Here is a 10,472-nt window from a genome sequence, read left to right on the forward strand (position 1 = left end):
CGCTACCTACCCCCGAACAAATGAAATAACCTCCTTACGAATGATCTCCGTGACATGGTCCTCAATCTATGTTGGCCCATCCTGGCCATCTACTCCTAATCCTGATCCTTATCCAGCCTCAAATCGACTTGTAATCGCCATACTGAGAATAAACCCGAGAGATATCAGATAAATAGCATATCATTACAGAGGAACCAACTCCCAACAAATCCCTATGGGTTGTGATTTCACTGTTACGCATACGGGTCCTATGCTTTCAGTAGTACAGGCCCATACTACCTTCCATACCTACCCGTAGTTGTCTCAGAGGATCCTCACAACAACCCTAATAATATACTACACTCTAGCATACTCATGCACTTTGTCCTCACTTCCTAGAGGAAAGCTACCCATATCGTGACTAGCCGACTGACCCAACATAACTCATCCTACCATCAACTGCCACACGACCCTCTATTGGTGCCAAATAACTATCGCATGAACACTATCACATACCACACAACTTAAACAATCTTAGTCTAAAAGATCCAATCCTACAATGGTTGGACTCAAACAAGAGTTGTGCATCAGGACCAAATCCCCAACCCTAAGACCATTTAACCCATGTAGTATGTGACTTAGATCATTCACTCAATAGTTAGTTCACACACAAAAGAGTCATACAATAATCAATAAGGTATTCTACTAGAGATAAGGCATCAAATATCAGGCAATTCTATCATACGATCTCTGAGGATCCATATCCTATCACTAGCATGCTATTCTAATATAACATAATCTAATCTCAAATAACTGTGTGGTAATTTGGGGTCTACTTACTGGCTCTGACTGACCGTACATATCTCATCCTCTTTGATTATTTTGAAAAGTAGTTGAAATTTTTTTTAAAATCTTTTTCCTTAGTTTAAGACTGGATTCTCACGAGTGTTCCTCTAATTCACTCAAACCAAAGCTCTGATACCAACTTGTAACATCCTCAAAATTCATGAAAATTTTAAACTTTTTAAACCAACTAGAAATCATATTCATTTACAACAGAGTTTCCAAATATGTTTAGTATACGATTTTTTCCAAAATCATAACACAAAACACGAGAAGGTATCAAGCCTTCACCTTCCCACGATCATATGAGGTACCTGCAACATAACCCAAAACTGTAAGCCCAAGCTTATTGAGTTTCCTCCAAAATACCACCACAAAAAGGCATAAACACAAACACTCATGCATGGCCCAATCAGCCTTGGGTTGGAATACCAGGCATGTCCACGACGGTTCTAGTCATCCTCGGGATGGAATACCCTCGTATCATAAGCATATTGGCCCAATCAGCCTTGGGCTGGAATACCAATATGTCGGGTCCAATCAACCATCGGGTTGGAATACCCAGGGTTTGTTGGCCTACCTCTTCAACCCTACCGCTCCTCTTGAGCCTCCGTGCCTACGACTTAAAGTCGACCCGCACCGGGTATCTTGGCCTACCGCACAAAGCAGGACTACCTCAACCCAAACAAATACAATATGTTGACATATAAACAATCAGGATCAAGTAGGCACATAATAGAGGCAAACAACAATCATACAACTCATTACTGCCTGCAAATCCTCTCATAACATACAATCACACTACCAGCTAACCCCATAGAATGCGTAACCATAAATAACTCTAGGTGAGATAGCCACCCGAACAGATGGTCCAACTCTAAAGCCACAACAAAACAAGGAACAAGTAAGACAACCTAGCCCAAAAGTTCCCAGGCTATCCTACATGAGCACCGACAGTCCTAAAGGGCACTTCATAAATGATAACCAACAAGCACATATAACATACAGGTCTACAGATTATTACCACAAAGCAACATACTCAATACTAAGAGACAGATCTAACATATCACTATAGCATAGCAACATACTAAATATCAACAATCCATCGAATGCATGGCTGTATATACTCAGAGGTGAGATAATCACCCGGACAGGTGATCCTACTCTAGAACCACAACTAAACAAGAAACAAGTAAAATAGATTAGATCAAGAGTCCTCAGTCCATCCTACATGGCTATATATAGTCCCTAGGGCATCCCTCTACTAGCATATTACCAAAACTAGTGGGCATGTATTGGTGCCTTCGACGCACGGGTACAGTGAGGCGAAACTCACCTCGATAGGCGCGTAGATAACCACCATAGCAATGAAGGACTCTATCATCTTCAACTCACTTCCAATCACCTACAGGAAGATGCTTGAGTCAATACCCGATCACAGGTCATAGTCACTTGCAGCAGTGACCACCTCACATGAAATGACGATTAGGGTTTCAAATAAAATGACGATTAAGGTTAAGTAAAAAAACCTAATCCATTAAGGACTTAATCACTTAAGGGTGTGAATGATTAAGGTTTGACTTAGTCGCTCTCGGGTGAAATAATAATCCAATCGACAAACCAAATACCAGCCCGGTCATTGTCCAATTAGAGCTCCCTAATTATAGGGTTTTCACAAAATGATAACTAGGGTTAGTGTTTCACACTTAACCCATTAAGGACTTAGTCCATTAAGTTCAATATTGCATCAATTTAATTGCAAAGAATTATTAAGTATTATTTTAAGTTTAATTAATAGTTTTAACGCGGGTCCCGACCAACTCCAAAAACTAGGGTTTCTTGACATTAGGGTTTTCTAAACCCTAATTAGGGTTTCTAATTCCTTAAGCTAGATTATTAGTGAATTATTTAAATATATATATATATATATATATATATATATATATATATATATATATATATATATATAATAAATCGGGCACCACCTACTGCCACCTCGGGAAGTGGTGGTCGGTGGTTGTCAATGGCGACAGCCACCACCTCACGATGGTGGTGGTGGTGGTTTTTGAGTCAAAATCCAAAAACAAGCACCCAATACTTCATTTAATGCATAAAAGCACATATGCACACATTAAATAATGCACACATCCGCCCAAGATGGTGGTTGGTGGCGGCAGAAGGTGGTAGCAAGGTTAGCTGCCATGGTGGTTCTTCTCGTCGGTCCATCCACCCATACAACAAATACACACTGAAACACGCACACACACAACACAGTCACCCACATGGTGGCAGGCGATGGTCGGAGATGACAACCACCACCTCACGGTGGTGGTGGTGGATGCTCTCTTGATTTTCGGCCAAGCAAACACATATACACACGACTTGCACTAGAATACGCACCCATACACATGAAGACACACACAACACGGTATCACACAACCAATATTCAGTCACCCTCGTGGCGACATGTCGCGCTTGGACAACATGGCAGCATCGGAATAACCGCTGGGGCGGCTGCGGCACGTAACAACAAAAAAATGGAGGGGAGACACGATTCTTCACTGAGAGCAGTAACAGTGGTTGACACCAGCGTGTTTCTTCCATTCCAACAGTGGCCTTCATCTTTAATAACAATGGCACAACGACACCAAATATCGGAGACGACGCAACCCAACGGTGATAACGATAGCGAGACGAGTGGCGACTCAGAGGAATGAAGGAATGGTGATGGAGAAAATGGAAACAACAACCACGACCTTCAATCCAATTGTCGGATTTGTAATGGCGATTGTTCGGTGGTTTCCGACTTCACTAGCAGAGGTGACGGCGGTTGAAGGTAAGGGGTATAAGGGTGGCGACTTCATCCTTTTTACGAATTTAAGGCTAAAAAAATCAAATACAAAATATATCTTGAGGTCCCAAGCCTTCGTTCGTACAGTCCATCTGGTACGCTCACAAAACCTACAACATGACGGGTACATCATCTCAGGCCTTCAGCCTATCTGGAACATTCTCCAGGCCTTCGGCCTGACTGGTACGCCCCACTGGGCTTTAGTCTATCCGAGAAACCCTAGGTTTTCCAACCCAATGGTTGATTGGACCATACATATTGGTATTCCATCCTGAGGCGGATTGGGCCAATATACTTATGATATAAGGGTATTCCATCCCGAGGATGACTAGACCCATCGTGGACATGCCTGGTATTCCAACCCGAGGCCGATTGGGTCAAGAATGAGTGTTTGTGTTTATGCCTTGTTTTGTGTGGTGGTATTTTTGGGGAAACTCACTAAGCTTGGGCTTACAGGTTTGGGTTATGTTTCAGGTATCGTAGATGTTCATGGTAAGGTGAAGGCTTGATCGTGCACCTCCTCGTGTTTTGTGTTATGATTTTGGCAAAACTTTGATATTAAACATATTTTGGAGACTATCTTGTAAATGAATATGATTTCAGGTTGGTTTAAAAAGTTTAAAATTTTCATGAATTTTGAGGAAGTTACAATTTGATATATGTTTGTTTTTTTAATGGAAGTAACCACTTTTATTTTTGTTATGAAAAAACAATGGAATTAAGTACTTTTATTTTTGTTATGGTGTCTTTGTAAGTGTTATATTTTTTTGATGCATAAAGTAAAACAAACAAACATTAAGTGTTTAGAGAAATGTTGGCAAGGTGTAAACAAAATATACGGTTAAAAAAATTCAAAGTCATGGTGTTTTTGTATACATAAAAGAAAAGAGTTTACCTTTTGAGCTGTAAGGACGTAGGGTCTGTAATGAGGTTACTGTTTAACTTTTATGATGTCCTCAAGAGATGTAAGTGTATTTTGTGATATAGAAAAAAAAAAGGAAAATGACACTATAGCGCATGAAACTTTTGCCATTTGGCCAATTTGGTTACTAAAGTTTTTTTGGTCAATTAAGTCACTAAAGTTGGGTTTTACCTATTCATTAATTCATTTTCCCTGATTTTAAACGGTTTCCTAGTTGACTTTGTCTAGGTGTAAATAACTTTGATTTAATAGTTAGTTTATGTAGTAAGCATATTACCCGTAGGATTTACCACGCCAATTCATGATATAAGACTCGATACTTAAACTCACTTGCACCTATCGACCTATGTTCTTCATTTATCACCAAAACACGAAACTGAGCTAGTGTTTTTCAAGGATATTTGTGGTTAAGATGAAGAATCAAAGCATTCGGTGGAATGGAACAACCGGACCCTAATGGACTGTTTGAGATGAAGAATCAAAGCATTGAGTGTGTCACTTTCTTCAAATGTTTCATGCATGAGAAGTGTAAAAAGATGTACTACTGTGAACCATGCCTTTTCTTGATGGATGGGCTTAATCCCATTTTAGATTATGTGGAATTCACTGCTTTAATATTTGATGCTTATGGAACCGATGGTATAATTTATGTTTATATTGATAATGTTGGAGTGGGAGTAGATGGGTGGTTTAATGATGATGATCACGAGTCTTGTATTGATGGTGAAAATGAGGATAATATATGTGAACTCAGGAATGTGGATGTGGAATTTGATGAGGATGTAGTTATTATGAATAGAACATCAAATGATCCTTTCCTGAGTAAGTTATGTGTTGATCTAGTGTTGAGGTTGAAAATGTTGAAGGTGGTCGGGGTTAAGCTAATGTTGAGGTTGAAAATGTTGAAGGTGGTCAAGGTCAAGCTAATAGTATGGTTGAAGATGGTCAGGGTCTAGTTAATGTTGTGGTTGAGGAAGATGTTGAGGTTCATAATGTGCAAGTGCAGCAAGTTAGACCAATTTCAAATATTTTGAAGGGGATAGTGAGAAGAAGTCTGAGAGAATATTGAAGTTCAAATTAGGAAAGATAGTTCGTGGTGTTGATGATCCAAAAAATTCCAAGGGAAAAGCTCTTATAATTGATTAGGTTAGGGTGTTATGGTTTGTGTATTTCACTTTATGTTTGTGTAATATGGATTTAATGTAAGTCTATTAGGATGATGGTAATTTTCACTTTGTTTTTTGTGAAAGTTTTTGGCAACTATGATTGATGATGGTAATTTTCACTTTGTTTTTGTGAAAGTTTTGGGCAACTATGATAGTCTTATAATTGATTAGGGTAGGGTGTTATGGTTTTGTGAAATTTTTGGCAGCTATGATAGTATGTTGCCATTTTAAGTTAATTGAAGTATGTTGTTTTTTAATGTGTTTAGGTATAAGAAAAGGTGATGGATATTTATATATTTTGCATGTAACGACCCAAATTTTAAAGAAAATGTTGCACTTTTAATTAATAAAACATAATTATGTAAACCATGAAATCCCAACGTAATTGTTTTCAAATCATCAATTCATTACAACTTATTCAAATCATCAGAGTGTCCCCAATTCCGATCAGTGAGAGAGAGAGAGAGAGAGAGAGAGATAGAATGCACACCTGACCATCACGCATTGCCGTTGTCCTTGGGCTCAGATGTACTTGAAACAAAACAACAACATTTAAGAGAAATGCTTAGTGAGTTCCCCAGAGCATACCCCACACCACACATACTCACATCCTGTTAGCTAAATAAAGCTACACACATATCACGTAAACCATGCATACACAGATAAGGATGTTGCGGGCTCATCCCCAGGGTCTTACTCCAGGATTCCATAGGCTCATCCCCAGGGTCTTACTCCAGGATGCCATGGGCTCGTCCCTAGGGTCTTACACCTAAGTGCCATGGGCTCTCCCATGGTCTTTGATATGAAATCCATGGGCTCTCCTCATGGTCTTACATCCAAGTGTCATGGGCTCTCCCATGGTCTTTCATACAAAACACACAATCACATAGCATATCAAACACAAAATATCTCACATATATATCATAATCACATAATGGGCTGGCCTTGGTGCCTTAGATCTATTGGTATGGTGAGGAGACTCACCTATGACTGCTGAAATACAAACACCGCTCTCCTAACAGTTTGAAACCTCCCGTGTTGAAAGATAACAATAAATTAAAGTCAAGATCTTACGTAGTCAAAAGAAACCCGAACTTCAACCCCTTCATGAGGCCCATTTATCCTTCCCTAACTAATGGGCACAAAGTCTAAGTTCAATCTCATTAATGGGCCTCTTGGCCCATTAAAGCCCAACCAATATACCGAAGGCCCAAAATAGATGTAATAGCCCATAATTCACAGAATGCAACCAAGTCCAATAACCAAGTGAGGCCCAATAGCTCCAAAAGCCCAAAACAGGCCCAATCCCATTTGTGACACGTACGCTCAGCGTACCACCCTGGTACACGCGACGTACTAGGGCTCGGGGACTTACGCGTGACGTATTCAGATCTACGCCCAACGTACTAACAGGTTAAGCACTTTTACATGAAGTGCTTAATGCTTGATTATTATACGTCTAGATATTAGATCTAGGCCTATTTAGATGACCTAAGGCATAAAGTTGGCAACTTTATGCCTTTTCATGTCCCAAATGATCCCAACACCCTCATTAAGACCATTTTGAAGCTCTTAACCCATGCATGAGGTCAAAACTCCCACCAAGACTCCATTTTTATGTTGGGAAAGGACTAAGGGGCCTCAGATCTGTCATCTCCATCCTTTGGAGTTACTTACTCACAAGAAAAGGGGCCAAAGTCAACTAAAGGGACAAGACTAAAAACCCTAGCTAGATCTAGTGATTGAAATGGAAAGGTACAAGCTTTATACCTCCAGGAGCTCCTCAAAGTCGACAAGAAGCAAATTCTTGAAGCCAAGTGACACTCCAACTCTCTTGCCAACTTCTTCTTCTTGGATGACCACTAAGAGAACTACAAATGCACTCTTGAAGCTCAAACTACACTCACAAATGATATTAGGGTTTTTCAGGGTGTATGAAGATAAAGGAGGCAGATAAGGGTGAGGTTTAAAGGAGTTAAGGATGTTTATATAGGTCTCAAGTCCGGTTTTTAGGGTTTGAACATGCTGGTACATACGCCTAGCGTACTCCTGGTATGCCCAACGTACGTGCTGCTCCTCTGCGTTCCTTCTCACCAAGTACTCTAAGCGTACCCATAAGTACGCCCAGTGTACTTAAGGGTCTCTTATGCCAAAATCAAGATACTTCAAGGGCTATAAAGTCATACTTGAGTTGGGTATTACAACTCTCCCCCACTTGGACTAGACTTCGTCCCTGAAGTCCGTAGCTGCAAGCAAATTGGGGTAATGCTCCCATATTTCTTCCTCTGGTTCCCAGGTCCATTCGGACCCCTTTCGGTGCTGCCATTGCACCTTTACCAATTTCACCTCCTTGTTTCGAAGACCCTTCGTCTTCCAGTCTAATATGGTGACCGACCTCTCCATATAATTTAGGCTCCCATCCACCCAAATATCATCTAAGGAAACGACAGCGGACTCGTCCGTAACACACTTCCGAAGTTGAGACACATGGAAGGTATTGTGAATTTGACTAAGCTCCTTTCGCAGCTCTAAATGATACGCCACCTTGCCCACTGGGACGGAGATCCTGAAAGGGCCTATAAACCGAGGCCCCAACTTGCCTCTCTGTCGGAATCTGATAATTCCTTTCTAGAGCGACACTTTCAGCAGTGCAAAATCCCCTACCTGGAACTCGAGGTCTGATCGCCGCCGGTCAGCATAACTCTTCTGGCGGCTCTATGCGACTCGCAACCAGTCGTGCACATGCTGAATCAATTCGGTAGTCTTTAGCACTACCTCGATGCTCCCCATGGCCCGATGCCCAACCTCATCCCAACACACCGGGGTCCTGCACCTCTGTCCATATAACATCTCGAATGGAGCCCGGTCAATACTAGCATGATAACTGTTATTGTACAAAAATTTTGCCAGTGGGAGGTATGTATCCCAACTCCCTCCAAAATCCAATACGCATGCTCGAATCATGTCCTCCAGCGTCTGGATCGTCCTCTTACTCTGACCATCGTCTGAGGGTGATATGTCGTACTGAAATGTAGTTGAGTGCCTAGTTCCTCATGAAACTTGTTCCAAAACCTGGAAGTGAACTGGACATCCCTGTCGGAGACTACAAACATGGTCACCCCGTGTCTAGCCCGCACATCGTGTGCATAAATGTATGCCAACTTCTCCGCGGATATACCCTCGGAAATCGGAATAAAGTGGGCACTCTTTGTTAGTCTGTCCACGATCACCCATATAGCGTCCACTCCCCTTGCCGTCCTAGGCAACTTTGTGATGAAGTCCATGGTGATCTCTTCCCACTTCCACATGGGAATGGGTAGTGGTTGAACCTTGCCATGAGGCCGCTGATGATTGGCCTTGACCTTCCTGCAGGTCAAGCACCACTCCACAAACCAAGCGATTTCCCGCTTCATGTAGGGCCCATAATAACTCAGCCTCAAGTCCCTATACATTTTCGTAGCTCCTGGGTGTATAGAGAACTTGGACTTGTGTGCCTCCTCTAGTAGCTTCTGCCTCACTCACCCCCCCCCCCCCCGGGTTGGTACCCACACTCGGCCACACTGAGTCAAAAGGCCGCGACTATCCTTGACAAACAAAGGATAGTGTCCCCAAATTTTCTCTGTTTTCTAGTTCTCCTTCTTCACCCCCTCAACCTGAGCCCCCTTGATCATATCTAACATTTCCTCAGTCTTTTCTGTATCAAACCCACATGAATACAACATCAAAACGTAATCATTAATCACCAAATGCAATTTAACAAACCACGAAATAAAAAATGATAAACTCTACAACACCATTTAAACAATCACGATCATACATGTACGTTCAGAAATGAAATCACAACAACAAACCAATATAATCAATTCGTAATGTAAGGGTTTTTGATAGTGAAACCCTAAAAAATCTTGCATTAACAAATCAAGCTATGGCCGCTTCTCTATGGTACCAGTTGTTGCTTCATTGAATTTGCTTCACTAATAGGCTCACGATTCGACTTTGATCGTTATGGACTAGTACCAAGGTCGAGTCCTAGACAAGCGGACCTTATTTTAACAGCCGGAACAGTAACAATGAAAATGGCCCCTTCCTTAGTGAGATTATACGAGCAAATGCCTGAACCAAAATATGTTATTGCTATGGGAGCATGTACAATTACAGGGAGGATGTTCAGTACCGATTCTTATAGTATTGTTCGTGGAGTCGATAAGCTAATTCCTGTGGGTGTATATTTGCCGGGCTGTCCACCTAAACCAGAAGCAATTATAGATGCTATAACAAAACTTCGTAAGAAAATATCTCGAGAAATCTATCCAGATAGAACTATGTCTCAGTAAGAGAATCGTTGTTTTACTACCAATCACAAGTTTCAGGTTGGGCATAGTATTCATACTGGAAATTATGATCAAGGATTCCTTTATCAACCGACATCTACCTCAGAGATTCCTCCTGAAACATTTTTCAAATACAAAAGTTCAGTATCTTCCCCCGAATTAGTAAATTAGACAGGATTCCTTTGCACAGAATAAAAAGTCGCGGCTCAATCTTCATAAATTTCATCGTAAATGTGAAATACTTATAAAAAAATACGGGAGAGATAAAAAAGATGCGGTTGATAACACCGTCTTGAACAAACACGCGAGCAACTTGGAGGCGATTTCTTGCATTGGACAAGCTCGCAGACATTGTGTTGAAGAATCGAACAATTTGCTTA

The 10,472-nt window shown here is 41.1% G+C and overlaps 1 pseudogene; it reads left to right on the forward strand.

The window, feature by feature from the left end:
- Positions 1–3,543: 3,543 nt before the first annotated feature.
- LOC145007005 (NAD(P)H-quinone oxidoreductase subunit K, chloroplastic-like) lies at positions 3,544–10,270 on the forward strand (annotated as a pseudogene).
- Positions 10,271–10,472: the final 202 nt, after the last annotated feature.

The sequence above is a fragment of the Lactuca saligna genome, chromosome 1 (assembly GCF_052625555.1).
Source record: "Lactuca saligna cultivar CGN05327 chromosome 1, ASM5262555v1, whole genome shotgun sequence".
NCBI lineage: Eukaryota > Viridiplantae > Streptophyta > Magnoliopsida > Asterales > Asteraceae > Lactuca > Lactuca saligna.